Source organism: Octopus bimaculoides, chromosome 15 (assembly GCF_046866305.1).
Source record: "Octopus bimaculoides isolate indiv1 chromosome 15, ASM4686630v1, whole genome shotgun sequence".
Taxonomy (NCBI): Eukaryota; Metazoa; Mollusca; class Cephalopoda; order Octopoda; family Octopodidae; genus Octopus; species Octopus bimaculoides.
In genome coordinates this window covers 25,065,558-25,078,801 of record NC_142942.1, presented here as the reverse complement: position 1 = coordinate 25,078,801, position 13,244 = coordinate 25,065,558, and the positions used below count along the sequence as shown (strand labels likewise).

Below are 13,244 nucleotides of genomic sequence, written 5' to 3'. Positions count from 1 at the left end.
ACATGACTTCAGTTTCGACCCCACTCCATGGCAGATATTATGTTTTCTCTACCATAATCTTGAGAAAACAAAAACTGTGTGGAAGCCTGTATGTGGGAAGTTCCTTTGTGGGTTGTTGATTTAATCCATCATCCAGTCTAATACCATCACTTGGTCATTGGCTGACTTTAGTGAAGTCCACTTTGTTGCAAGCACTCGGGCCAGGTCTCATCTGAAGATAAATAAATGATATTAAAACTGCAAATACAGTGAGAGAAACGGGAATTATTTCAAGTTGGAGAACTAGCGACGCCGATGATACTAGCAATAAACAATTGCTTGTTAATCCTTATGCTATTTTGTCGAATTAGTATATAAAGCGCTTACAAGATTATTACCCCTCCATCGTTGTCTCCTGTAAAGATAAGTCAATATTCATTTTTCATCGATTTTAAAAATACGCCTTTGTGGAGAGGAACACATCAGAATTAGGTCCGCCGCTGACATATAAAACAACATATTTTAATCATTTTATACTTAGTCTATGCTGCATGGCCTAGTGAATCAATCACACCATTCATCAATATATTTGGTAGCTATAAATTGTTATTTCTTATTTTTTTCTGTAATGTCTTTTAGTATTCCGCCTTCAGTTTCTAATTGTGACTCGATAGTGTGTGTGTGTAAGAGAGAGAGAGAGAGAGAGAAAGAAAGAGAGAGAGAGAATGAGAAGAGGAGGGAGAGAGGGGTAAGTGGATTTGTACTTAAATTTTTTGAAGTGCAAATAGCTAGTATTTCGACAGAAATTCTGAAGTAGACCGTGTTTAGTTTTCCCGAATGTATTTTTATTGTTACGTTTGTTGATTCGACGCGTCCATTTACCCCTCAGCTATCAATGTCAACCAGAAAGAAACTTTACACCATACGGAATACCCTAAATAATGGCTAAACTACCGGGAGAGGTTGTACTTCGTTGCAAGCCTTACGTTCACGTCCTTCTGAATTCTGAATGTGAGACGAGGTGTCATTTTTGTTTAAAGAGGTAACATCATTTTGTATCTTTTGGGCACTTACACCTTTTTATTATTTCTTTTTATTATTCAACCGTTGCTTCTAATAACAGCATCCTCAGCTATCGACGACACTTCTGACCACAATTGCACCAGCAATGTAACTTATAATTCTAATATGATGGATTCCCCTCTACACCTGACTCAACAATCTACGTATTGTGTTTGAATAACATTCTAGCACACCATGACCATATCATTAATTTACACCGCTGTGAACACTTATTTGAATTTTAAATCTCATGATTCCAGTATGCAATCCTTTATTTTCACCTATTAGCCAAATGATGAATTCTGTACCGCCGTAAATATGCAAACGCACAAGCATACTCACACACACACACACACACACACACATCTATATATATATATATACATATATATATATATATATATATATATATACATATATATATATATATATATATATATACATATATATATATATATATATATATATATACATATATATATATATATATATATATATATATATATATATATATATATATATATATATATATATACATATATATATATATATATATATATATATATATATATATATATATATATATATATATATATATATATATATATATATATGTATGAGTTCGTAAAAACTATCAATTCTGACGGGTCAAATGCCAACTTTAAACTAAATTATTAATTCTGGCATCAAAATTGAATATTTTAACAAATTCAGGATTTATAAAATTGAAAATTTCTGACAAATTCAAAATTCTTTGCCTTTTCCTGAGAGTCAGAGTCACAGATTCTGATACGTTAGATATGACTAAATTTGTAAAAATTAACAATTCTGATAATTCTTCAGTTATTTAAATTGATAATTCTGGTAAATCCGGGGTCATCAGAATTCTCAATTTTATCATAACTGCAGTCATCGAAGTTATATATTTTATTCGTTCCAGTTCCAGTAAAATTTTCAAATCTGATATGATAAAATACTGATTCTGATCAATTTGGTGCCCACCAGAATTTAAATTTCTATATCGTCCAAGTCATCAAAGCAATCAATTCTGTTATTTCTTGGGCCACCAGGATTAAACATTCTGGCAGAACCGGGGTTATCAGAAATTACAACCTAGAATACCACGTGTCATCAGAATTTTGCGATTTAAAAACGTTCCACTAAATTAATAAGTTGTCAGATCCAGTGGCGAAGGGTGACTAGGAAACTAGGGCAGTCTGTCCCACCCCGCCCACAGAGATTGCGGTGGTGGTGGGGGGATTTCTGAGTGTTTCGTTGTCCCCCGTTTTCCGTGAAAAGTGTAGTATATATGCTTTGAGATATGGGGAGTCTGAAAATGAAAATAATTCCCCTTTACGATGCGCCATTTTGAAGTAGTTAGTAAGACACGTGAAACATATATAACTTTGGAAAACATCTTGCAACAATTTCATCCAGTAGGGGCTATTCAAACCGTCGACTTTGAGAAAAAGTCGAAATTCTTTTTAAAGTTTGGAAGAAACTTCGACATTCATGAACTTTTGAAGCTAATTGAGAGAGTACCAATTTAAGTGAATGTGTATAGCAATGTCAGTAATGCAGCTTTTCTCTCTTTACTGACATCGACTGATCCCCTAAACCTTTCTTGAAGCCTTTCCTTCTCATCAACAAATCGCAAAACCTGTGACAGTTAAGATTTCACCAATCACAACAGCAATAAATGCTGGGGTTTTTTTTTTTCGATCATTGACTTAATTATACCTTCACTTGTAACAGCTATACAATTAAATGATTTCGTTTTGAATATCACTTGAAAGAGATAGTCGTTTTCAATATCACTTCAAAACTAAGAAAATGTGTTCTTATACTGACAAACTAAACAGACATGGGAAAGAGAAAAAATTGTTCAAAATGGGTCACTTCGTAATTCACTCAGACTATTCGAAATAACGATGACATTCCTTGCTGCTTACTTCGGTTTTGATTTTCAGCTTAAGCTTTGGTTTCTCTTTTCCGAGAATGATAATATTCTTCTTACCTGTTTCAAAGTTGGGGAAAGTAGAGAGAAAACTGAACTAATTGACCCTTTTGCCATCCTTGGGGTGATTGAGAGTATGAGAAATTCGATTGAGTTATAATCTTTTAAAATGAATCGAAGCTTTATGCTAATAGATGATTTAAATGCTAGTGTAGTGACGTCATTTGGCGCCAAAATACAGTCGCCATTACTGCGTTTTCATCTACGCATGCGCAGGGAATAGTTCCGGAAGGAACACAGGAAGAGTCCCATGCGCATGCGTGGAATTCAACATCTAAAACGTTCCCGCTCTTTTCATTCTCTTTCTCGGCCACCCGGCCATGAGCATGGACGTGTCAAGCTGTCTCTCCAGCATTCCAACTCTGGGGACAGCTCATTCCAACATTCCAACGTCTCAGCAACCATGCCTATTTTCCTCTGTAAATAAATATTGTTGCGTTGATAGTTCGGAGTCTGCGTTACGTTGTTTCTACAGATTTAATATGGGAAAGCGGGTGTACACCTAATGGTGTATAACCACTTTCCTATACTAGTTTGCATTTTTACGTAAACTTTCTGAAATAACTTTAAATATTTAAAATTAAATTTAAAGAATTGGCATGAACAAATGGATGCAAACTTAATCTCTCTCTCTCTCTCTCTCTCTCTCTCTCTCTCTCTCTCTCTTTCTCTCTCTCTCTCTCTCTCTCTCTCTCTCTCTCTCTTTCACACACACACACACAAACACACACTGCCGGTTTCTTCTTTTCGCTCCATGTGTGAAATAGTCAAGAGAACTTTGGGGTCACGTGACTGATCTTTTTAGAAAGCAAACACGGTTGTGTGCAAGAAATTTGCTTCCCAACCACATGGTTCTAGGTCCAATCTTCTACTAGTGTCTTCTACTATAACCTTGGACCGACTAAAACCTTGTAAGTGGATTTCATAGAAGGAAACTGAAAAAAAAAGACAGTCGTATATATATATATATATATATATATATATATATATATATATATATATATATATATATATATATATATATATCTGTGTGTGTGTCCTTCACCAACGCTTGACAACCGGCGTTGCTGTGTTTACGTTCCCGTAACATAGCAGTTCAGCACGAGAGGCCAAAAGAATAAGCACCAAGCTTTATAAATAGTACTGGGATAGATTCATTAGACTAAAGATTATTGAAGGTGGTGCCCCAGCATGGCGACAATCTACTGATTGAAACAAGTAGAAGATAAAAGATAAAATGTGTACTCTTCGGTTCCGAATAATCGTACGAAATATATCAGAAAGCAATGAAACAAACTTGCAAATTGACTAAATATGCATTTCTCGTCTAAACTGTCCGACTATGAGGAAAGCCTCATGAAAGTCCTCTGAATAGGTAAGTTTTTGATTTCTGCTGCTCAAGACAGTTAAAAACGTCAGAAAAAAATTGTTAATGTGTCTACTGGCTTAACACGGTTGGAAGGCAAACAGTAATAAAATCTTTCTCTGTCTTTCGCTTTCTTAATCACTCACTCATTTCTTTTTTTTTTGTCCCTCTTTTTGTCGCCCCATTCTCGAAAATAATAATAGAATACAAAGAAAATAACATCACTGCTCTTACTATGACTGAAATCAAGCAGTAAAAAATTTGCTTCCCTTTCCTTTTCTTTCTGTTGACCACTTTATACTAAGAAATAAAGGAATGCGAAATACAAGTGAATATGACTACAATGAATCTAGTGAAAATTATCAATAATCAATTATATATTAGGCAAATATTATATATTACACAAAAATTATTTATCGTGGAAAAATAGTAAGGTATGCAGTGCATGCGTTTCATACATCGACCCTTCGCCCATGGTCAGATCCACTCCTGAGTTCTCAAAAATTTTCAATTCTGAAATGTCTACTTTCATAAAATTTATCGATTATAAGTATTCTTAGATACATACACTTTAATATATCATGAAAAATTATCTATTTTGAAAGAGCTGCGTGAAGTTGTAAGTGGTGATATGTTTAAGTTGTCCATAATATCCAATAATTTCAGAGTGCACGGTTTTATAAACTGAGAACTTTTGGAATAACTGTTGTCCTCAAAGTTATCCATTTCGCTAAATTCAGTGGCTTAAACATTTTACACGCCCAATGCTATCAGAATTGTTATTTCTGACAGGTCCAGGAGTTCAGAACTAATAATTCTGATAGGTTTGTGATTATTAAAAGTCCTTAATTATGGCGTCATTAAAATTGAAAAAATGGCTTTATAAGGATTATAAAAATTGCTAGTTAAGACATGAACATTTCGCATATATTGGAGAATAAATTATCGATTCCAACAAGAATTAGGTAAAGGATATTGAAATTTATAATACATCTAAACACAAGATGCTTATCATTTCTTACAAGCTGGGCAATGAAAATTGATTGAATCGATATGATCTCTTGTTAAAACTGAAATCGTCAAAATAATTTCGCAATTGAATAGGAAATTAAAATTTTGTATTAACCAGACTTTGCAAAATTATAAATTCTTTTTTGTATTATGTCAATTTTCGCACTTGCGGTTATAAGCATTTACAATATCAAAATCAGAATCTAGAATGTTCACGTGTGAAGAGACGAAAGAAATTAGCTATCAATACACTGACTTTATATGAGTAAGCGGGCAGTTGGAGACATACGTTACTCGGAGCTTTATAAACACACAAACACGTGTTTAATCGATAATATATACGAGTAAATGGACATTTAATCCATTAGAAGCGTGTTTTTGTGCCATTGAAACTCCGTGTTATGGCTGTATAAGTCACTAACAGCTTGCTTACAAATGCGCGCACGCACACATACGCGCGCGCACGTGTTTGTATTCATGCACAAATCTGCGCCTGTATAAAGTACGGATATTGATGGCTGTCTCTTCTTTTAAAAGAGAACAGGGAGCAATTAGAACGTAGGACAAAACGCCTCGTAGTATTTGTTACATCCCTTTACCTTTCTGAGTTGTTTATGACAGAGTTAATACCTCGGCCAGCGTAGCGGTTCGGCAAAAGCTAACGATGGAATAAGTACCAGGCTGTTACAAATTATTACTGGGATCGATTTATCCACTTTAAAGGTGACGCCCTAGGATGGCTGCAGTCCAATGACTAATCGATAAACGAGATAGGATTTTGATAACTCACAGTAGGATAAATGGAATAAACAAGAACTCCTCGAAGTCTTCAACTCATCATTCTACCTGCAGCCTGAATACACTTTATCATTGTTCACTGCCCTAGCAACTAACCCGTTCAGTGATTTATTATTTTTTTGAGGAACTATCTACACCGGGAGGTGGAGAACCGTAAAGAATTATGTATAATATAACGAGGGCACAATAAAGAAAAAGTGATTAACCATACAGTAATTAAATGTAATTAAAAATGTAATTGAATTTATTATGAAAACGTAATTATAAATATCGATTTAACATTTTGGCACAAGGCCAGCAATTTCGGGGCAGGTCGATTACAGCGATCTCATTGTTCAATTGGCGCTTATTTCACCGATCCCAATGGATGAAAAGAAAAGTCGACCTTGACGGAATTTGAGCCCGGAACGTGAAGTTGGACAAAATGCCGCTAAGCATTTGTTCTGGCGTGCTAACGATTCTGCTAGCTCGCTGCCTTAAAGGTAATTATAAGTATTAAAAGAATACAAGTGCTAACTGAGCCTTTAATGACTTCTTTTAACCTGATAGCATTTGAATATTTAATGTCAACATTGGTTTCTGCAACTTGAGACCGTTTTCCAAATGGAGATCCGTTATTAAGGATCTTAAAGGCTTCTTAACGTGGCTTTGGTAGAAGGTGGATACATAACAATAAGTGGTTGAGAAACAAGAAACCCTTGTTGTGCATATTGTTGTGGGCGGCAGTATTCATTCTATTACATGTTTTTTATATTTAATGAAATCTTTCTTAATTCTTTACTGCCCACAAGGGGCTAAACACAGAGGGGACAAACAAGGACAGACAAACGGGTTAAGTCGATTACATCGGCCCCAGTGCGTAACTGGTACTTATTTAATCGACCCCGAAAGGATGAAAGGCAAAGTCGACCTCGGCGGAATTTGAACTCAGAACGTAGCGGCAGACGAAATACCACTAAGCATTTCGCCCGGCGTGCTAACGTTTCTGCCAGCTCGCCACCTTCCTTAATGAAATCTTTCTTGCATCAAATAAACACGTTAAAGTATTAGTTTTTAATTTTGGCACAAGGCCAGCAAGTTCGGGGAAGAGGATAAGATGATTACATTGACTCCAGTACTCAACTGGTACTTATTTTATCTACCCCAAAAGGGTGAAAGGCAAAGTCAACCTCGGCGGAATCTGAATTCAGAACGTAAAGGCGGACGAAATGCTGCTAAGCATTCCATCCAGCGTGCTAATGAGTCTGTTAGTTCGCCGCCTTAACATGTAAAAATACTACTTCCACTTGTAGCTCCTTAGGTTAGATGCAGCTAAACTATTTCACCATGTCAAATTAGAAAACTAGTTTTAGCATGAGATCATGTTTCTTAAAGCCAGTAAATCCATATTTTTCAGTTGATGTAATTGATTCATGTTAATCCTGTATTTATCAAAAAATTCTAATTTAGTTAGCTTTAAGAAATGCTTGGATTTTTTGTCATATATTATATAATGATTAAGTTTTACATTGAAAATTTAAAAAATCATATGATTTTGATTTGATAAGGTCTCATAAAACCGAAAAGAGTTCCGAACCTAACATTGTCGTGTTTCATTGTCACCAATGAAGTTAACAAAGGACTTGTATGTATATTGTCACTTAAAATAAGGTTTAGCACAGATTTTACTAATGCAAAATACAATGAGATTATGTTTTTTTACTTCTGCAATAAATCCTTCTCGTTTTGTTTTATACACCATCTATATATATACTTCCAGATTCTCAAATACCAGGTTGAGTCAAAAGTTTTTCGTTTTTCAAGCTTTAATAGTTCAAGTAAATTACATACGAAAAGCGTTCATTTGTTAAAATATGTCTAATCACAACTCTATTGTCTGCTGTTATCGTTGTGCAACAAGCTCAATTCCACATTTTCGCTATTTAGCTAGTTTGGAGGCAAAAAACTCCTTGTACCCGTTTTCAACTTCATCCTCTCTGCTGAGCCTCTGTCCGCACAGGAAATGAGACATTACTCAGAAAAGATGGTAATCTGATGGTGCAAGGTCTGGATTGTGGATAGGAAGAGGCACACTTCCAGCCCATCAACTTCCTCCAGCTTGCGTTTGGTCATATTGACAGTGTGTGCTGGGGAATTGTCATGTTTATCTTCGATTAACCATTGTCGAGTAACAGACTTTCAAAGCATCATATGCTCATTGTTCTTGTTGCACATAAAGGTTAACATTCCCAGTATGAACATCTGGAACAAGCTCAAAGTGCAACATTCTCGAAATCCCCCCAAACACATATATGACCTTCTGTACAAATCGCCTTTACTTGACAACAGGTTCTGAAGCCTGTCCGGAAGGAAGCCACTGATTTCTCTTATTAGAATTACGAAAATAGATCTACTTTTCATTCCCAGTTGCAATCCGTCGCCAAAAACAGGCATCATGAAGATTTGCCAGTAGTTGTTTGGATAAGTTCACATGTAGTTGAGCTTGGTCATTGGTCAGTCAGTGAGGAGCCTCTCGACAGCGACTGTTCACAAGACCGAGCTTATGGAGGCGTCGATTGATGGTGCTTCGTGAATGACTAAGTTTTGTCGACTATGTACGAGTGCTTGTGCTTGGCTGTTGTTCACCTATTTTAAGCAAGGCTTCATCTTCCACATTAGAAGATCTCTCTGACGTTGGCTTGTCTTCGAGATTGGTGTCACCATTTTTGAAACGTCTGAACCTGTTTTGTACTATACTATACGTCCCACATCATCGATTTCTTATGCCGCTGCCCTTGTAATCTGTCCTCTTTTTAAGCACAGGTAGTGTAAAATGGCTCTAATTACAATTTCTTCACCACTAATTATCAAAGTTGTAAAATTAAGAATAAACAATGTTTATATGTCATATATGAAAATAAGGACAAAACAATAAGGACCTAAATGAGGTCCCCGAAATTATCGAGTTGCCGGACGATATAAAACGACGGTGACAGTGGAAGCGAGACCTCCCACCTGCTATTGTTGCGGCCAGAAGGGGTACATCAAAAGGAAGTGTCCCCAAAATGCACAAAAAGAACAGAGGGACGCAGCTGAGAGCCAAAGCGAGCTTGAGAGAACCGCGAAGGTAACGGAACGGACCCAAGAAGCGACGGAGTTAAAACGAACATTCCAAGAATATTCCGAAAAGGACTACATTGAAGTAACAAGGAAAAGAGAACGAACCAATACACCACCAAAAAGCACACAACAATGTGAAATAAACAGAAGAGTTGCTCACAAAGACAAGACACATACCAGACAAACGAAATACAGACAACCCTAGAGAACAACGCACCCACACAGCACACATCACTGCTATCATCCCCTCATAAAAACTACTCAGAATCTCACACCAAGCATTCACATGTAGACACACAACACAGAAAAAGTACATCCATAGAAAAAAAAATTACAAAATTAGAAACATTATTAGAGTCAAACTACCTAAAGATTACGCATCAGACAAAATGCATCTTAATTGATAAACAAGGATATGCAACATTAAAAGAAACATTCATATCCGGTATAGATCCATGTACCACCTTAAGAGGAAAATAAGGGTGAAGAGAAAATGCCTATCACCTGATGTCTTGAGACGGTAGTTTTGTTAACGCTGTCCTCCTTGTTTGAAGGGGGAAGCGCGTTATTTGTGTCTTCATGATGTATGAAGATTTGAATTCTTCAGACGTAACGACGTCTGAAGAAGAATTACTGAGAAGTTTGGATATTGCAGACCAGAAGATGGAAAAACTGAAGATGAAAAAAAAAATGAACTTTGCAGTTGCGACTGGTGAAACATGAGGAGAGATTTGTTTTAAAAAGGCGGAGTTGAACAAGTACATGGAAATCCTGCGAAGGGAGTGGAACGAAGTAAAAGTGACCCCCTCCTAGTGAAGTTAGAAAGGACACGCAAAAAAGACAATAATACATAGAACGTATAGTCTGGATGCAAAGAGAATGGAGATAATGACAAAACTACAAGTAGAGAAGACTTTGACTTCCATCTGGCAGGATGTCACCTACCTTGCCAGAGGGAGGAAATACGCAACTCTGGAGATGCGATTTGCATCCGAGGGGAAGGCCAGGCAACATTCGGTCGCCTCTCTGAAAACAGACGAGGCAATACTTCTGCCTACTTATCTTGGAAGACGTGCTTCCAGGGTAAGGGTGGAAGAGATTAAACCGGAGGTAGATGTCGCCTAGCTGGTGGCTGCAGTACTGCTGGATGTAGAAGAGAAGATAGAGGTCCTCCAAGTAACGTGAACGCCACCGAAGAATTGATAAGGGTAGACCTTAGAGATAATCATCCAGGCTTCACCGGAGGACCTTGAAAGAATGGTCGACACCATAACGGTGGGCGAAGAGGTGGTATTAAGAGGGCAAGAAGCCCCGATGTTATAAATGTGGCCTGAAAGGCCACATAAGAGCGGAGTGTTCTCCGCAGACCACAAAGACACCAACAGTACTACAAGCCCGAAGAAAAAGCGCACCTCCACCTCCTGAAATTACAAGTGATACAGGGGGGAGTGTTGAGGAGCCCGGCAAGGCGAATGGCAAAGAGACACATATGGAGGAAGAGAAAACAGAAGAATGGAAGATGGTAAACCGGAAAAAGAGAAAAAAGAAAAGAACTCAAGGTGTTGATGTTTCCTCCCATCCTACTCCCACCCGACCCCAATCCGCCCAACCCTCACCCTACCCCGCCAGACACTGATACTATAGCTACAAAAATACAGTAGCCCCAAATTTCCCAACTCCCACCCTGTGAAAAAAGTTGCATTGCTTTCTCCAATGAGTCATTCGGTGAGTTGTGCGAAGACATAAACAATCTGGACGAGGTGATAAAAGTCGATATTAATGGGTGTGAGGGAGTGCCTTTGCATATTAAATGTGTATTTATGAACAGAAAGAACTCACAAAGATTAAGTGAGGATTATGGGACAAATGTTGTTATCTCACAAATGGAAATTAATACCAGGGCAATGCAGTCAACGGTAAGCTATCATGAACTTTTAAAAGAATTTAACATAGACATATTGAGTGATTTTAAGTGATTAATTGTTTTTAAAAAGTTTCAATAAGGTCACTTGGATTGTGGGGCCCGAGTGACCTCCATTTCATCCATTCATTTTTATACCATCCTTCTCATCCGTTTTATTTTCCTCCCATTGTTGTGTTTCTGTCCATCTTTGTACTGTCCCTCTATGTTTAGCCCCCTGTAGGCAATAAAGAAATCGTTGTTACAGTCATCTGGACCGACTTGTTCGTGAATGTTGTTTGTGCGTTGTTCGAAAAGTTAGGCGTAAGTTTGTAATATTTGTTGAAGTTATACTGTTGGATTGTTACGTGGTTGTTTAGTGTTTTTTGTAAAACACCCTATTTTTCTGCCTGAGGCAGTCTTTTGCTATCGTTTCCTCCCTTGTGTGAAGGGGGAAAATATTGTTATATTTTGTGGAAAAAAGACACAAAACATGGATAAATCGCCAATTGAATTGTAAAATATGGTGGTATGCCCTCAAAAGAGCCATAAAATTTGAGCCTATTAGGTAAAGAGTTAGTGGCTAAGAAAAATAGAGTAGAAAGGGCTTTAGTCAGGGCCCTAGACGAAGCACTGGAATCGGGCTCATTTGTACCGTCGCTCTATGATTGGCCCCCTGTAGGCAATAAAGAAAACGTTGTTACAATAATCTGAAATGAAACTGTCAAAGCACGATATTCGAGCAATTTTGCTATTCAACTTCAAAAAAGGACGTAAAGCAGCTTAAACGTTTGGTGAGGAAATGACCAGTGAGTGATCAGCTCGAAAATGGTTTAAATGATTTCGCAGTGGAGACCCGAGCCTTGAAGATTGTGCGCGTAGTGGACACCCATCTCTCATCGATGACAATCAATTAAAGACCGTCATTGAGAAAGATCCACGTAAAATCACTCGAGAACTGGCAAAAGAACTTCAAGTTAGCCAGAAAACTGTTTGCATCCATTTGCATGCGATCGGAAAATCAAAAAATCTCGACAAATGGGCACCCCACGATTTGAATGATAATCAGAAAATGTGCAGATATGAAATTTGCTCGTCGCTTCTTCTCTGTAACCAGACCGATCCATTTCTCGACAGTATTGTAACTTGCGATGAAAAGTGGATTCTGTACAATAATAAAAAAAAAACATTCTTCGCAGTGATTGAACCAAAATGAAAACTTCAAAAAAAAAAATGAAAAAAAATGAAAGCACTGAAAACCTTCCCTAACCCCGAGCTCATCAAAAAGAACGTTATGGTGACTGTTTGGTGATGTACTGCTGGACTCATCCACTTTAACTTCTTAAAACAGAAAATTTTGGGTGATGATGGTGAAGTTTTCATCACCATCATCACCCAAAATTTACCAATGCTACATAAGGACCCCAAATTAAAGGAAATTTTACACACACATAAAATCATTAAAAGCTACAAACAACCGAAATCACTAAAAAAGATCCTCACAAAACAGATGCAAAAGTGAAAAAATGTGGTCGACCAAATTGTGCAACATGCCCAAACCATCTAGAAGGATCAGAATTCCTCTTCAAAGAGGGACAAAAATTCAAAGTTAAATCTGACTTTACTTGTGCTTCAGAAAATCTGATTTATGTCATAAGATTCTCGGGCTGCCACGAAAACTACATAGGGTCTATAGGATTATCCCTCAGACGCAGATGCACTCTGCATCGACAGCAGATTGCATTCCCAGAATATAGATTGATACCCTTTAGTGAACATATTGAGAAATGTGCAAAACAAATGCTATCACAATTTGTAATCTTTCCATTCTATCAATGTGCCATTGGAACACCAACACAAGTAAGATTAAATAAGGACACCTTCTTCATTGAAAAATATAAGCCAAAACTTAACCATTTCTAACATTTTTAAATAAGGAAACTCACCTCATTGAAAAATATATAAAGCAAAACCTAACCACTTGTAACATTCTATTCCTTCTAAACCAAATC

At 37.0% G+C, this 13,244-nt stretch overlaps 1 long non-coding RNA gene across 1 annotated transcript in view; it reads left to right on the top strand.

Moving 5' to 3' along the window:
• The first annotated feature begins 379 nt into the window (after positions 1-379).
• The window catches only part of LOC106878779 (uncharacterized), a 42,025-nt gene continuing 29,160 nt past the window's right edge, over positions 380-13,244 (top strand). Inside the window, exons 1-2 of the long non-coding RNA XR_001410548.3 lie at positions 380-571; positions 869-1,021. This is a non-coding gene — a long non-coding RNA (uncharacterized LOC106878779). The remainder of the gene's footprint in view (positions 572-868; positions 1,022-13,244) is intronic.